We start from the raw sequence: 17,531 nt of genomic DNA, 5'->3' as shown, positions 1-17,531 counted from the left end.
GGGCTCTTTTAAGAGCCCCAACGGGGACTTGGACGGCCGTTAAACCCGGTGCGAGGCGCGAGGGAAGGGAGTCCCCCCCGAAAGACGGAGGGAAAAACCGGCGGCGGCGGCTGCAGCCCGAAGAATCTGCAGCCAGAAGGTCAGAGGGAGTGGAACAAAATGGCGGCGGAGAAACCACAGGTGACATGGGGGCCTGAGCAGGACGAGGTGGTGAGACGGTGCGTGGACCTGCTGAAGAAGGAGGTAATGACCCCGTTGTTACAGGTAATTGAGGGGCTTAAGGAGACTTTAAAGACCCAGGAGACTGAACTTCGCATGGTGGAGCAGAAGGTGTCAGGTATTGAGGACGAGGTCCTGGGCCTGGCGGTCAAGACTCAGACGCACGAGGCACTTCATAAAAAGTGTGCTGATAGGATTGAGGCCCTTGAAAATGGAGCGCGAAGGAAGAACCTTAGGATACTAGGTCTCCCGGATGGTGTGGAAGGAGTGGACTGTGGAGCGTACGCAAGTAAGGTGCTGAGCTCACTGATGGGCCCCATGGAGGTAGAGTGGGCAAATCGGATCCCGGCGAGAAGACCAAAAGCGGGAGAACCACCGAGGGCGATAATCGTGCGATTCTACCGCCTTAAGGACAGAGAAGAGGTCCTGAGATGGGCTAAAAAGGTGCGGAGTAGCAGATGGGAGAATGCGGTGGTAAGGATCTACCAGGATTGGAGTGCGGAGGTGGCGTGAAGGAGGGCGAGCTTCAACCGAGCCAAAGAGGTTTTGCACAAACGGAAGGTGAAGTTTGGGATGCTGCAGCCGGCAAGACTATGGGTCACGCATCAGGAGAGACACTATTATTTCGAGACGGCGGAGGAAGCATGGTCCTTCATTAATGAAGAGAAACTGGACCGGAACTGAGGGACTGATGCTGCAGGGAACTGTTATTGTTGTTATTATTGTTTTTGTTAATGGGATGGTGAAAGTTAATCGAGAAGTAAACAGGGAAGGGAGGGACACTGGGGAAATGCGGGCGCCGGTGAGGAGGGAGACGCGGGACCTAGTCAGAGAATGGGGAAGGAGAGGGTGAGGGGAAAGGGAGCTGCGCCATAAGAGGCGGGTCAGGTAAAGGGATGTTCCCGCGCCAGAAAGAATAAGGCGGGAAAACAGGCGCAAGGCGGATGGGAGTTCCCTCAAACCGGGGGGGCCGAGGAGCGAGCAGGAGTAGCCGGGGTCAGTTGAAGTCAGCTGACTTACGGAAGTGATATGGGGGAGCAATCAAGCTAGATAGGGATCTAGCGGGGGGGGGGGGGGGGGGTGAGGGGGGAAGGGGACAACTGGGTTGCTGCTGCGGAAATCCAAAAGGAAATGGCTAAAGAGAGGGTGGCCGGAGGTGGAATGCGACGCTGGGGGAGCGAGCGGGAGCGCAGAGGCGGGATATGGGACTGGCCTAGAGAAGGTAATGGCTAGTCGACACGGGAGGGGGGCAGGTAGCCCCCCAGTGAGGCTGATCACGTGGAACGTGAGAGGCCTGAATGGACCGATAAAAAGGGCCCGAGCGCTCGCGCATTTGAAAGGACTAAGGGCAGACGTTGTTATGCTCCAAGAGACGCACCTAAAGGTGGCGGACCAAGTTAGGCTAAGGAAAGGATGGGTGGGACAGGTGTTCCACTCAGGACTGGACGCAAAGAACAGAGGGGTGGCCATTTTGGTGGGGAAACGGGTAGCATTTGAAGCAAAGAACATAGTAGCAGATAGTGGAGGTAGATATGTAATGGTGAGTGGGCGGCTGGAGGGAATTGAGGTCGTGTTGGTTAATGTGTATGCCCCAAATTGGGACGATGCGGGGTTCATGAGACGGATGCTGGGGCGTATTCCGGACCTGGAGGCAGGAAATTTGATTTTAGGAGGGGATTTCAATAAGGTGCTGGACTCGGGGCTAGATAGATCCAGCTCAAGGACTGGAAGAAGGCCGGCAGTGGCCAAGGTACTTAAGGGGTTTATGGACCAAATGGGGGGAGTGGATCCATGGCGATTTCTTAGACCCAGAGCTAGGGAGTATTCCTTCTTCTCCCACGTCCATAAAGTGTACTCCCGGATAGATTTTTTTGTTTTAGGAAGGTCGTTGATCTCTAGGGTGGAAGAAGCCGAATACTCAGCCATAGCGGTTTCGGATCATGCCCCACATTGGGTGGACCTGGAAGTAGGAGAGGACAGGGAGCAGAGAACACTCTGGCGATTAGATGTGGGACTGATGGCGGATGAGGGAGTGTGTGCAAGAGTGAGGGGGTGTATCGAGAGATACCTGGAGGTCATTGACGACGGCGAGGTCCCTGTGGGAGTGGTCTGGGAAGCACTAAAAGCGGTGGTCAGAGGAGAGCTGATTTCTATTGGGGCCCACAAAAGGAAAACAGAGGCCAAGGAAAGGGATAGATTACTGGGGGAGATTTTAAGGGTGGACAGGGAATTTGCAGAGACCCCGGAGGAGGAGCTGTACAGGGAGAGGAGACGACTCCAGACCGAGTTTGACCTTCTGACCACCAGAAAGGCGGAGGTACTGTGGAGGAAGGCACAGGGGAGGAGGTATGAATATGGGGAAAAGGCTAGTCGCCTGTTGGCGCACCAACTGCGAAAGAGGGCAGCAGCGAGGGAGATAGGAGGAATTAGGGATGAAAGGGGAGACACTGTGCGAAGGGCAGGAAAGATAAATGAGGTGTTTAAGACCTTTTATGAAGAACTGTATAGGTCTCAGCCCCCAGAGGGAGAGGAGGGGATGCGGCAGTTCCTGGACCAGTTGAGGTTCCCGAAAGTGGAGGAGCAGGCGGTGGCAGGCCTGGGGGCGCCGATTGAGGTCGATGAGGTTATTAAGGGACTGGGAAGCATGCAAGCAGGGAAGGCCCCGGGGCCGGACGGGTTCCTGGTGGAATTCTACAGAAAATATGTGGACTTGTTGGCCCCGTTGTTGGCGAGGACGTTCAATGAGGCCAGGGAAGGGGGGACACTACCCCCGACAATGTCGGAGGCGACGATATCGCTAATTTTGAAGAGGGACAAAGATCCGATGCAGTGTGGGTCTTATAGACCTATTTCACTATTGAACGTGGACGCCAAACTGCTAGCAAAAGTGCTGGCATCGAGGATAGAGGACTGTGTCCCAGGGGTGGTGCACGAAGACCAGACAGGGTTCGTAAAAGGGAGACAACTGAATGTTAACGTGCAACGGCTATTAGGGGTGATAATGATGCCCTCAGTGGAGGGGGAGGCAGAGATAGTGGCGGCAATGGACGCAGAGAAGGCATTTGATAGGGTGGAGTGGGAGTATTTATGGGAAGTGTTAAGGAGGTTTGGGTTTGGGAACGGATTTATTCGCTGGGTTAGACTACTTTATGGGGCACCGACGGCAAGCGTAGTTACAGGTTGACATAGATCGGAGTATTTCCGATTATATAGGGGAACAAGACAGGGATGCCCGCTGTCTCCATTGTTGTTTGCGCTGGCAATTGAACCTCTGGCCATGGCGCTGAGAGACTCCAGGAAATGGAGAGGGGTGACTAGAGGGGGAGAAGAACACCGAGTCTCGTTATACGCGGATGACCTATTGCTATACGTGTCGGACCCAGCGGGGGGGATGATAGAGGTTATGTGAATCTTGAGGAGGTTCGGGGAATTTTCGGGGTATAGGTTAAACATGGGGAAGAGTGAATTATATGTGATACATCCAGGGGACCAGAGTAGAGAGATGGAAGGCTTACCGCTAAGGAAAGTGGAAAGAAACTTCCGATACTTGGGGATGCAGATCGCGAGGAGCTGGGGAACCTTGCACAGACTTAATCTGACACGGCTGGTAGAACAAATGGAGGAGGACTTTAAGAGGTGGGACATGCAGCCTTTATCGCTGGCGGGCAGGGTGCAAGCAATTAAGATGATGGTCCTCCCGAGGTTCTTATTTGTATTTCAATGTCTCCCTATTTTAATCACCAGGACCTTTTTTAATAAAATAGATAGGAGCATTACGAGCTTTGTGTGGGCAGGGAAAGTTCCGAGAGTAAGGAGGGGGTTCCTTCAGCGCAGCAGGGACAGAGGAGGACTGGCACTACCGAACATGGGAGATTATTGGGCCGCCAATGTGGCAATGATACGTAGATGGATGATGGAGGGTGAGGGAGCGGCGTGGAAAAGGCTGGAGAGAAGGTCCTGTAAAGGGACGAGTCTAGAGGCGCTGGTGACGGCGCCGCTACCGTTCTCACCGAAAAAGTACACCACGAACCCGGTGGTGGCGGCAACACTGAACATATGGGGACAGTGGAGGCGACAGAGAGGGGTGCGGGGAGCCCTGGTGGGGTCCCCTATCAGGAACAACGATAGGTTCGCCCCAGGAAGAATGGATGGAGGATTTCAAAGCTGGGAATTCACCAGTTGGGAATTAGGAAGGTGGGAGATTTATTCATAGATGGGACTTTTGAGAGCTTGGGAGCACTGGAGGAAAAGTATAAGTTACCCCGGGGGAATTTCTTGAGATATATGCAGGTGAGGGCGTTTACTAGACAACAGGTGAGGGAATTTCCGCGTCTCCCGACACAGGGGATACAGGACATGGTGCTTTCAGGGGTGTGGGTCGGAGAGGGCAAAGTGTCAGAGATTTATAGTGAGATGAGGGAAGAGGGGGAGGAGTCGGTGGGCGAACTAAAAAGAAAGTGGGAAGAAGAATTAGGGGAGGAGATAGAGGAGGGTATGTGGGCTGATGCCCTAAGCAGGGTAAATTCCTCTTCCTCATGTGCCAGGCTTAGCCTGATTCAATTTAAGGTGCTACATAGAGCACACATAACGGGGGCAAGATTGAGCAGGTTCTTTGGAGTGGAGGACAAATGTGGGAGGTGTGGCGGGAGCCCGGCAAACCACGCACATATGTTTTGGGCATGCCCGGCACTGGAAGGGTATTGGAAGGGAGTGACGGGAGTGATTTCGCGGGTGGTGAAGGCCCGGGTCAAACCAGGCTGGGGGTTAGCTCTATTTGGAGTTGCGGAAGAGCCGGGAGTGCAGGAGGCGAAAGAGGCCGACGTTGTGGCCTTTGCGTCCATCGTAGCCCGGCGCAGGATCCTACTCATGTGGAAGGAGGTGAAACCCCCCGGACTGGAGGCCTGGGTAAACGATATGGCGGGGTTTATTAAACTGGAGCAGATAAAGTTTGCCCTGAGAGGATCGGCTCAAGGGTTCACCAGGCAGTGGCAGCCATTTCTCGACTACCTAGGGGAACGTTAGAGGGAAGGCGGATGACCAGCAGCAGCAACCCAGGGGGGAGGAGGCTCAGTTGAGTATAGGTCAATAGAGTACGAGGTTTTGTTACTTGTATATTATTATTATTATTGTTAAAAAGTTTAAAAATTTCTGTTTTGTTACTGTTATCGTTTCGCTTGTTTTGTAAGCGGGAAAAATGTTGCTCAGGGAAAAAAAAATTCAATAAAATATATTAAAAAAAAAAAAAGAAAATTCACCTTCTTCTAAACCAAACAGCAACTTTTAATTAACTAAATAAAAGAAAGTCTAAACTTTAGATAAAAATGAAGCCTTTTTCTCCCTCGGTCACCAAACTCTTACTATAGCACTCAAAATGCACCAAATTCAGCACTCAGTGCAAACAAAGTCTGCACTGTCGGTGGATCACTTTTATACTGTGCATCTAGCCTCTGAAAACTGGCCTAATCCAATTAACTAATTAACAAGCTCCAGCTGCAAGTGCCTACAAGTAGAAGCCTGTTTAAAGCTGATTGAAAATTCACCTTCTTCTAAACCAAACAGCAACTTTTAAGTTAATTAACTAAATAAAAGAAAGACTAAACTTTAGATAAAAATGAAGCCTTATACTCACTCGGTCACCAAACTCTTACTATAGCACTCAAAATGCACCAAATTCAGCACTCAGTGCAAACCCTATGTTCTATGTTTAAGATGAGCCCTGAGAGGGCATGAGGGGAGATGGGAGAGAAACTAGAGAAAGATGTGGGTTCAGGGCTCGGGAAAGGATGACATTTAGAGACAGTTTGGTCCGGTGGGCTCGTGGAAAGGAGGGAAGCAGCAGAGGCGGCTGGTCGGATTTACTCAATCTCAATCACAAAGAAGCTCCTCACACTTCTTGTTGGAGGTGAGGATGGAAGAGACGGGAGAGCGAGATTACTTCAAAAGGAACTAACTTGTGTCAGAGTAATTAAAAAGTTTCAGCACACTGCATATTTCACACAAATCTAATTTATTTGACTTTTAGCCAGAATATTACCCCTGTATATGGGCTGGAGTTTATCAGCAGAAAGAGACCCAAATGAACATGGTTCAGTCCTGAATGTGAGGAACAGCAAAATCCAATCACTGTCGTTATTTGTGGCCTCGTTGGTGTTTCAGCAGGAGGGATGAAGTGGTGAATCCCTTCCTACACTTGGAACAGGTGAACGGTCTCTCCCCAGTGTGAACTCGCTGGTGCTTCTGCAAGGCGGATGACTGAGTGAATCCCTTCCCACACCAGGAGCAGGCGAATGGCCTCTCCCCAGTGTGAATTCGCTGATGTGCAGTGAGGTGAGACGATTGTCTGAACCCAGTCCCACAATGAGAGCACTTAAACGGTCTCTTGTCAGTGTGAACACGTTGATGGCGCATCAGTTCCCCAGAACGTTTATAACAATTCCTGCAGTCTGGACAATGAAATGGTCTCTCCCCAGTGTGAATTCGCTGATGCTTCTGCAGGTCGGATGACTGAGTGAATCTCTTCCCACACTTGGTGCAGACGAATGGCCTCTCCAATGTGTGAGTTCACTGATGTACAGTGAGGTTAGATGATCGTCTGAACCCAGTCCCACACTGAGAGCACCTGAATGGTCTCTCGTCAGTGTGAACACGTTGATGGCACATCAGATCCCCAGTTCTTTTAAAGCACCTCCCGCAGTCTGGACATTGAAACGGTTTCTCATCAGTGTGAACTAGCTGGTGACTCAGCAAGTGGGCTGAAATAGTAAAGCCTTTCCCACATGTGGAGCAGGTGAATGGTCTCTCCCTGGAGTGAAGTCGCTGGTGTGTGGACAGAGCGGATGGCTGAGTGAATCCCTTCCCACACTCTGAGCAGATGAACGGTCTCTCCCCAGTGTGACTGCGTCGATGAGTTTCCAGCTTGGATGGATAAGTGAATCCTTTCCCACAGTCCGCACATTTCCACGGTTTCTCCTCGGTGTGACAGCATTTGTGTCTCGTGAGGCCTGATGATTGACTGAATCCTCGTCCACACACACAACACGAGTATGGTTTCTCCCCACTGTGAACGGTGCTTTTTCCTTCCATGTTCAAAATCTCATGATATTCAGCAATGATAAATTGAGGACTCTGTCAGACCCTGATGTGATGCTTGGTTTGTGTTTACGGATCTTGAAGTCTCACCTTCGAACACCCTGTGAAACTGATTAAAAACAGAAAATAGGGAGTGAGAGAGAACCCACAAAAACACAAAGGCAGGTTGTGAAATTGAGCTGAATGAATCTGGTCATTTGTGGTGCCGGCACTGGGAAAAAGTGACCATGAAAACTGCTGGATTGTTGTAAAAACCCAACTGGCCTCTTTGGGAGGAGAGAGGAAGAGGTGAAGAGGGATTTTGTATATCTACAAGACATATTAAGAGAGCAGTTGGCAAAGCAAATTCGACCTTGAGCTTCATATCTGACACAGAAACTATGCTTCTGGTGGCAGTGATTGGCACTGCTGCCTCACAGTGCCAAGGACTCGGATTCAATTCTGGCCTTGATGACTGTCTGTGTGGAGTTTGCACTTTCTCCCAGTGTCTGCGTGCGTTTCCACCTGGTGCTCAGGATTCCTCCAACAGACCAAAAAATAATGATAATAATCACTTATTGTCACAAGTAGGCTTCAATGAAGTTACTGTGAAAAGCCCCAAGTCGCCACATTCCGGCGCCTGTTCGGGGAGGCCGGTACGGGACTTGAACCCGCGCTGCTGGTCTTGTTCTGCATTACAAGCCAGCTGTCTTAGCCCAATGTGCTATACCAGCCCCAAAGCCCCTAGTCGCCACATTCCGGCGCCTGTTTGGGGAGGCTGATAGGGGAGCAAGTTAGATGGATTGGCCTTGATAAATTGCTCCTTAGTGTCCAGGGATGTGCAGGTTTGGTGGGGCTATGGGGTTACAGGGACAGGGTAGGGGTGTGGGCCTAGGCAGGGTGCCCTTTCAGTGAATCAGTGCACACTTGATGGGCCGAATGGCCTCTTTCTGCACTGCAGGAATTCTATGGTTCTAATTCTATTCTATGAATCTTTATAAAGCTCTGGTCACCACTCTTCAGGAAGGATGTGAAGGTTCTTGGAGAAGGTGCAGAGGGGATTTACCAGAATGGTTCCAGCAAAGGAGGTTGAGGGGAGATTTGATTCAGGGACACAAGATTATGCCAGATTTCGATCGGGTGGACAAAGAAACTCTGTTTCCATTCACTGATCGGACAAGCAGTCGGGACACAGATTCAAAGTTTTGGGTAAAACCTGGATTGAACGATATAAAATGCTGAGGGGTCTTGACAGGGTGGATGTGGAGAGGATGTTTCCTCTTGTGGGAGAATCTGGAACAAGGTGGTCACTGTTGGAAAGTGAGGGGTCACCCATTTCTGATGGGGATGAGGATTTTTTTTCGCTCGAGGGTTGTAAAAGAGGGGGTGGCACAGTGGTTAGCGCTGCTGCATTACAGCACCAGGGACCCAGGTTCACGCCTGACCCTGGATGACTGTGCAGTTTGCACGTTCTCCCTGTGTCTGTGTGGGTTTCTTCCGGTTGCTCCGGTTTCCTCCCACAGTCCAAAGATTTGCAGGTTAGGTGCTAAATTGCCTCTTCATCTCCAAGGATGTACACGTTGGGTGGGATGTGAGGATGGGGCAGGGTGGGGGGGGGGGGTTTCGGGGGGTTGGTGCTGACTTGGGCTCCTTCTGCACTGTGGGGATTCTATGACTTAGATCTCGCGTCCTTAAATCGCAGTGGAAGTCGAGTCCTTGAATATTTTTAAGGCAGAGATGGATAGATTCTCGATAAGCAAGGGGGTGAAAGGTTATCGGGGTCGGCAGGAATATGGAGTTGCGGTTAAAATTATTGTATGATGGAGCAGGCTCGAGGGGCCGACTCCTAGTTTGTGTGTAAGGAGCAGGCTCGAGGGGCCGACTCCTAGTTTGTGTGTAAGGAGCAGGCTCGAGGGGCCGAGTGGCCTGCTCCTAGTTTGTGTGGAAGCATGCAGGTACAGCATGCGGTAAAGAAGGCAAGTCGTTTTTTGGCCTTCATAGCAAGAGGATTCGAGTCGAGGAGCAGGGATGTCTTGCTGCAATTATACAGGGCCTTGGTGAGGCCACACCTGGAATACTGTGTGCAGTATCAGTCCCCTTATCTGAGGAAAGATGATCTCGCTAAAGAGAAAGAGCAGCAAAGTTTTGCCAGGCTGATTCTTGGGATGGTGGGACTGACGTATGAGAGATTGAATCAGTCAGGATTGTATTCGCTGGAGTTCAGAAGAATGAGGAGGGATCTCATAGAAACCTATAGACTGTGGGCTGCACGATGGCGCAGTGGTTAGCACTGTTGCCTCACGTCACCAAGGACCTAGGTTCGATCCCGGTCCCGGGTCACTATCCGTGTAGAGTTTGCGCATTCTCCCTGTGTCTGTGTGGGTCCCACCCCCACAACACAAAGATGTGCAGGGTAGGTAGATTGGCCATGCTAAAATTACCCCTTAATTGGGAAAAAAAAGAATTGGGCACTCTAAATTTATATTTTAAAAAAACCTATAACATTCTAACAGGGCGAGACTGATTAGATTCAGGAAGGATGTTCCCGATGGTGGGTGTGTCCAGAACCCGGGGTCACAGTCTGAGGATACGGGATAGCACGGGCAGCACAAGTGGCTAGCACTGTGGCTTCACAGCACCAGGGTCCCAGGTTCGATTCCCTGCTGAGTTACTGTCTGTGCGGAGTCTGCACGTTCTCCCCGTGTCTGCGTGGGTTTCCCCCGGATGCTCCGCCTTCCTTCCACAGTCCAAAGATGTGCTGGTTAGGTGGATTGGCCATGATAAATTGCCTTAGTGACCAAAAAGGTTAGGAGGGGTTATGGGGATAGGGTGGAAGTGAGGACTTAAGTGGGTCGGTGCAGACTCGATGGGCCGAATGGCCTCCTTCTGCACTCTATGTTCTATGACAGACCATTTAGGACCGAGGTGAGGAGAAATGTCTTCACCCAGAGTGGTGAGCCTGTGGAATTCATCACCACAGGAAGAATTGAGAACAAAACATTTCATGTTTTCAAGAAGTAGTTAGATACAGCACTGAGGGTGAAGGGGATCAAAGGATATGGGGGGAAAAGCGGGATTAGACTATTGAGCCCAATCTGCTCTGATCGTAATGGATGGTGGAGCAGGTTTGAAGGGCCAAATGGTCCCCTCCTGCTCCTATTTTCTACGTTGCTCCGTATCTATGCATGTAAATGGTCCAGGAGGTATGAGGAAGAATGTTTTTACACAGCCAGTGGCAATTACCTGAACCTTGCTGCTTATGACGGAGTTTAGAAATAAACACCAATGAATGATTTTTTTAAAAATTGGATAGAAACCTGAGAGAGAAAAAGCTGTTAGGATACAGGGATAGAGGAGAATGAGACTGACTGGATTGTTCCAGATAATAACAGTAATCTTTATTAGTCTCACAAGTATGAATGTTTGAGGTGAGGGACGCCGTCAGTGTCCCTGCTGATTTCACCTGTGGGAAGCGTACCCATCTCCAGCTCCTCAGAAACCGGGTTAAGGAACTGGAGCTGGAGCTGGATGAACTTCGGATCATTCGGGAGGCAGAGGTGGTCATAGAAAGTAGCTTCAGGAATGTAGTTACTCCGAAGAATCAAGACGGTGACGGTGAGAGGGGCTGGGAGGAAGCAGTCAGTGCAGGGATCCTCTGTGGTCGTTCCCCTCAGTAACAAGTATACCGTTTTGGATACTGTTGAGGGGGACGTCCTACCAGGGGTAAGCCACGGTGAACAGATCTCCAGCACTGAGTCCGTCCCTGTAGCTCAGAAGGGAAGGAGGGAGAGCAGGAGAGCAATAGTTATTGGGGACTCGATAGAGGGACAGATAGACGGTTCTGTGGCAGCGAAAGAGACTCACGGATGGTATGTTGCCTCCCAGGTGCCAGGGTCCATAACGCCTCGGACCGTGTTTTCAGAATCCTTAAAGGGGAGGGGGAGCAGTCACAAGTCGTGGTACACATCAGTACCAACGACATAGGTAAGAGAAGGGACGGGGATTTAAACCAGGAACTAAGGGAGCTAGGGAGGAAGCTGAGGGCCAGGACAAACCATGTTGTCATCTCTGGTTTGTTGCCGGTGCCACGTGCTCGTGAGGTGAGGAACAGGGAGAGAGTGCAGATAAACACGTGGCTGCAGGGATGGTGTAGGAGGGAGGGTTTCAGGTACGTGGATAATTGGAACACATTCTGGGGAAGGTGGAACCTGTACAGACAGGACGGTTTGCACCTGAACCAGAGGGGCACCAATATCCTGGGAGGGAAATTTGCTACGGCTCTTTGGGGGGGTTTAAACTAATTTGTCAGGGGGCTGGGAAAACGAGCTGTAGTCCAGAAGCCAGTGTTGAGAGTAGTGAGGTACTGAGGAGGGTATCAAGGTCGCAGGAGTGTACCGGCAGACAGAAAGACAGGTAGAAGTGTGTCTACTTCAATGCAAGGAGCATCCGGAATAAGGTAGGTGAACTTGGAGCATAGGTTGGTACTTGGGACTACGATGTTGTGGCCATTTCGGAGACATGGTTAGAACACGGACAGGAATGGTTGTTGGAAGGTCTGGGGTATAGATGTTTCAGTCAGAGTAGGGAAGGTGATAAAAGTGGAGGAGTAGCATTGTTAATCAAGGATAGTTTAACGGCTGCAGAAAGGCAGTTTGAAGGGGATCTGCCTATTGAGGTAATATGGGTTGAAGTTAGAAATAGGAAAGGAGCGGTCACATTGTTGGGAGTTTTCTATAGGCCCCCAAATAGTAATAGAGATGTGGAGGAAGAAATTGCAAAACAGATTATGGATAGGTGTGGAGGCCTCAGGGTAGTTGTCATGGATGACTTTAACTTTCAAAATATTGATTGGAACCTCTATAAGTCGAACAGTTCGGATGGGGCAGTTTTTGTACAGTGTAGATAGGCCGACAAGAGGGGGGGCCACATTGGATTTGATACTGGGTAATGAACAGGGCCAAGTGTTAGATTTGTTTGTGGGAGAGCACTTTGGAGATAGTGACCACAATTCGGTGTCTTTCATTATTGCAATGGAGAGGGATAGGGCCAGACGATAGGGCAAGGTTTATAATTGGGGGAGGGGTAATTATGATGCGATTTGGCAAGAATTAGGGAGCATAAGATGGGAACAGAAACTGTCAGGGAAAGGCACAAATGAAAAGTGGAGCTTGTTCAAGGAACAAATACTGCGTGTCCTTGATTGGCATGTCCCTGTCAGGCAGGGTGAAAATGGCTGTGTGAGGGAACCATGGTTCACAAAAGAGGCTGAATGTCTTGTCAAGAGGAAAAAGGAAGAGTATGTAAGGATGAGAAAACAAGGTTTAGTAGGGTCGCTTGAGAGTTATAAGGTAGCAAGGAATGAGCTGAAAAAAGGGCTTAGGAGAGCTAGGAGGGGGCATGAGAAGTCCTTGGCGGGTTGGATCAAGGAAAACCCCAAGGCATTTTACTCTTATGTGAGAAATAGAAGAATGACTAGGGTGACGGTAGGGCCTGTCAAGGACAGTAGTGGGAACTTGTGCATGGAGTCAGAAGAGATAGGAGGAGCGTTGAATGAATACTTTTCTTCAGTGTTCACAAAGGAGAGGGACCATGTTTTTGGGGATGAGAGTGTGATACAGGCGGGTAGGCTGGAGGAGGTAGATGTTCTGAGGAAGAATGTATTTGCAATTTTGAAAAACCTGAGGGTCGACAAGTCCCCTGGTCCAGATGGGATATATCCAAGGATTCTTTGGGAGGCAAGGGATAAGTTTGCAGAGCCTTTGGCTTTGATCTTTGGGTCCTCACTGTCCACGGGGATAGTCATGATGTGGAGATGCACGGGGATAGTGCCAGAGAGTGTCGAATGTTGTTCCTCTGTTCAAGAAAGGGAATAGGAATGACCCTGGTAATTATAGGCCAGTTAGTCTTACTTCTGTGGTCAGTAAGATAATGGAAAAGGTCCTGAAGGATAGGATTTTTAACCATTTGAAAAGATGCAGCTTAATCCGGGATAGTCAACACGGATTCATGAAGGGTAGGTCTTGGCTCACAAATTTGATTGAATTCTTTGAGGAGGTAACGAAGTGTGTAGATGAAGGTAGAGCAGTTGATGTTGTATACATGGATTTTAGTAAGGCGTTGATAAGGTTCCCCATGGTCGGCTCATGAAGAAAGTAAGGAGGTGTCGGATAGAGGGAAATTTGGCCAATTGGATAAGCAACTGGCTATCACATAGAAGACAGAGGGTGGTGGTGGATGGAAAATTTTCAGACTGGAGACCAGTTACCAGCGGTGTACCACAGGGATCAGAGCTGGGTCCTCTGCTATTTGTGATTTTTATCAATGACTTGGAGGAGGGGGCTGAAGGGTGGGTCAGTAAATTTGCTGATGACACCAAGATTGGTGGAGTAGTGGATGAGGTGGAGGGCTGTTGTCGGCTGCAAAGAGACATTAATAGGATCCAGAGCTGGGCCGAAAAATGGCAGATGGAGTTTTACCCTGATAAGTGCGAGGTGATTCATTTTGGTAGAAAAAATTTGAATGCGGATTACTGGGTCAATGGCAGTGTTCTGAGTAATAGAGAGATCTTGGGGTTCATGTCCACAGATATCTGAAGGTTGCCACTCAAATGGATAGAGCAGTGAAGAAGGCTTATAGTGTGTTAACGTTTATTAAAGGGGGCTTGAGTTTAAGAGCTGCGGGGTTATGCTGCAACTATACATGATTGTGTGAGACCACATTTGGAGTATTGTGTGCAGTTCTGGTCACCTCATTATAGGAAGGATGTGGAAGCATTGGAAAGGGTGCAAAGGAGATTTACCAGGATGCTGCCTGGTTTGCAGAATAGGTCTTATGAGGAAAGGTTGAGGGAGCTAAGGCTTTTCTCTTTGGAGTGGAGGAGGATGGGTGACTTAATGGAGGTTTATAAGATGATCGGGGGACAGATAGATTGGACGTTCAGAGACTATTTCCTCGGGTGGAGGTAGCTGTTACAACGGGTATAACTGTAAGATTAAGGGTTGGAGATATAGGGGGGATTTCCGAGGTAGGTTCTTTACTCGGAGTGGTTCGGGGGTGGAATGGACTGCCTGCTGTGACAGTGGAGTCGGACACTTTAGGAACTTTCAAGCAGTTATTGGATAGGCACATGGAGCACACCAGAATGACAGGGAGTGGGATAGCTTGATCTTGGTTTTGGACAATGCTTGGCACAACATCGAGGGCCGAAGGGCCTGTTCTGTGCTGTACTGTTCTATGTTCTAAGTAGGCTTACATTAACACTGCAATGAAGTTCCTGTGAAAAGCCCCTTGTCGCCACATTCCGGCACCTTTTGGGTAGACCAGAGGGAGAATTCAGAATGTCCAATTCACCTAGCAAGCACATCTTCCGGGACTTGTGGGAGGAAACCGGAGCACCCGGAGGAAACCCACGCAGACACGGGGAGAACGTGCAGACTCCACCCATTCAGTGACCCAAGCCGGGAAAGAAACCGGGTTCCCTGGCGCTGTGAAGCAATGGTGCTACCATGTCGATTAGAGAGCTGGCATGGACCGAATGCTTTTCTCTGTCCCACAATTACAGATTTTTTTGTGCAATCTAGTTTTGTAATTTAACCCCGGGGGGTTCAGATAAATCTGTGCTGCACTCCCTCCGAGGCCATTCTATCCTTCCTCAGGTTTGTTGTCCAGAACTGAACACAGTTCTCCAGGTTTGGTCGAACCAGGGTTTGTGAATCTTGGGGCTTTTCTAATCACACTGAGATCTGAAATCTTCACTCACAGACAGAACAGACAAACCTTTTACCTTCCACACCCAGATGCTGCTGATATTCAGGTTCTGATGAACCGAGTGACTCTGTCAGATTGCAATGTGACGTTTGGTTTGCATTCCCGTGTGTTAAACCTCTACTTCCAGTATCCTGTAAATTTACAGAAACCTCACTGTCAGTTTAGGATTGAAATTCACAACATTCTCTCCTCGCCAACTTTGATTATATGTATTCCTGGAGGTTTGATCACATGACCTGCCCCCATCCTCCAGCCATTAATCGGTCAACACATCCATCCTTGTGACACACTGCCTTCCTCGGCCAATTGGGAAGCAAAAGGACTCATTACCTCACAGGACAGTGTTTGACTGTCAGCCAATCAACCTTTATCCCATTTTCAATAATTTATATCCGCTGAAGAGAAATAGAACATAGAACATAGAACAATACAGCGCAGTACAGGCCCTTCGGCCCACGATGTTGCACCGAAACAAAAGCCATCTAACCTACACTATACCATTATCATCCATATGTTTATCCAATAAACTTTTAAATGCCCTTAATGTTGGCGAGTTCACTACTGTAGCAGGTAGGGCATTCCACGGCCTCACTACTCTTTGCGTAAAGAACCTACCCCTGACCTCTGTCCTATATCTATTACCCCTCAGTTTAAGGCTATGTCCCCTCGTGCTAGCCATTTCCATCCGCGGGAGAAGGCTCTCACTGTCCACCCTATCTAACCCTCTGATCATTTTGTATGCCTCTATTAAGTCTCCTCTTAACCTTCTTCTCTCTAACGAAAACAACCTCAAGTCCATCAGCCTTTCCTCATAAGATTTTCCCTCCATACCAGGCAACATCCTGGTAAATCTCCTCTGCACCCGTTCCAAAGCCTCCACGTCCTTCCTATAATGCGGTGACCAGAACTGTACGCAATACTCCAAATGCGGCCGTACCAGAGTTCTGTACAGCTGCAACATGACCTCCTGACTCCGGAACTCAATCCCTCTACCAATAAAGGCCAACACTCCATAGGCCTTCTTCACCACCCTATCAACCTGGGTGGCAACTTTCAGGGATCTATGTACATGGACACCTAGATCCCTCTGCTCATCCACACTTTCAAGAACTTTTCCATTAGCCACATATTCCACATTCCTGTTTTTCCTTCCAAAGTGAATCACCTCACACTTCTCTACATTAAACTCCATTTGCCACCTCTCAGCCCAGCACTGCAGCTTATCTATATCCCTCTGTAACCTGCTACTTCCTTCCTCACTATCGACAACACCACCGACTTTAGTATCGTCTGCAAATTTACTCACCCACCCTTCTGCGCCTTCCTCTAGGTCATTGATAAAAATGACAAACAGCAACGGCCCCAGAACAGATCCTTGTGGTACTCCACTTGTGACAGAACTCCATTCTGAACATTTCCCATCAACCACCACCCTCTGTCTTCTTTCAGCTAGCCAATTTCTGATCCACATCTCTAAATCACCCTCAATCCCCAGCCTCCGTATTTTCTGCAATAGCCTACCGTGGGGAACCTTATCAAACGCTTTGCTGAAATCCATATACACCACATCAACTGCTCTACCCTCGTCTACCTGTTCAGTCACCTTCTCAAAGAACTCGATAAGGTTTGTGAGGCATGACCTACCCTTCACAAAGCCATGCTGACTATCCCTGATCATATTATTCCTATCTAGATGATTATAAATCTTGTCTCTTATAATGCCCTCCAAGACTTTACCCACTACAGACGTGAGGCTCACCGGTCTATAGTTGCCGGGGTTGTCTCTGCTCCCCTTTTTGAACAAAGGGACCACATTTGCTATCCTCCAGTCCTCTGGCACTATTCCTGTATCCAATGATGACATAAAAATCAAAGCCAATGGTCCAGCAATCTCTTCCCTGGCCTCCCAGAGAATCCTAGGATAAATCCCATCAGGCCCCGGGGACTTATCTATTTTCAGCCTGTCCAGAATTGCCAACACCTCTTCCCTACTTACCTCAATGCCATCTAATCTATTTACCTGGAGCTCAGCATTCTCCTCCACAACATTATCTTTTTCCTGAGTGAATACTGACGAAAAATATTCATTTAGTATCTCGCCTATCTCTTCAGACTCTACACACAACTTCCCATCCCTGTCCTTGACTGGTCCTATATGTTCAAAAAAATATTTTTTACTATCCTAATCATTTTCCAAAGATCCAAAAATATTTTCCACTGTCCTAATGATTTCCTAAGTATGAATCTCACCGAGACTGAAGGTAAAATTTGAATTCATTGCAAGTCTACTGATGACCATGAAACCATTGTCAATTGTTGTAAAGACACATCTGTCCACTCATGTCCTTCAGTGAAGGAAATAATCTATCCTTACCTGGTCTGGCTGACACGATTCCAAACCACAGCAATGTGGTTGTCTCTTTAAATGCCCTCCGAGATGGCCGAGCAAGCCACTCAGTTCAAGGGAAATTAGGGAT

At 49.0% G+C, this 17,531-nt stretch overlaps 1 protein-coding gene across 8 annotated transcripts in view; it reads right to left on the bottom strand.

Moving 5' to 3' along the window:
• The window catches only part of LOC140418341 (uncharacterized), a 397,355-nt gene that overhangs the window by 77,012 nt on the left and 302,812 nt on the right, over positions 1-17,531 (bottom strand). For 3 of the 8 annotated variants that reach the window (XR_011944947.1, XR_011944944.1, XR_011944954.1), the window contains exons 2-3: positions 15,071-15,185; positions 7,302-7,417 (exon numbers count right to left, since the gene is read on the bottom strand). The exons of 3 other annotated variants lie outside the window; for them this stretch is intronic. The gene's annotated coding sequence lies outside the window, so the exon portion shown is untranslated. Of the gene's footprint in view, positions 1-7,301; positions 7,418-15,063; positions 15,186-17,531 lie in introns of those variants that run through there. 2 more of the 8 variants (XR_011944950.1, XR_011944945.1) reach the window with 1 other exon arrangement.

Source organism: Scyliorhinus torazame, chromosome 5 (genome assembly GCF_047496885.1).
Source record: "Scyliorhinus torazame isolate Kashiwa2021f chromosome 5, sScyTor2.1, whole genome shotgun sequence".
NCBI lineage: Eukaryota > Metazoa > Chordata > Chondrichthyes > Carcharhiniformes > Scyliorhinidae > Scyliorhinus > Scyliorhinus torazame.
Note: the sequence above shows the minus strand (reverse complement) of the source record. Positions and strands in the feature narration are given on the sequence as shown.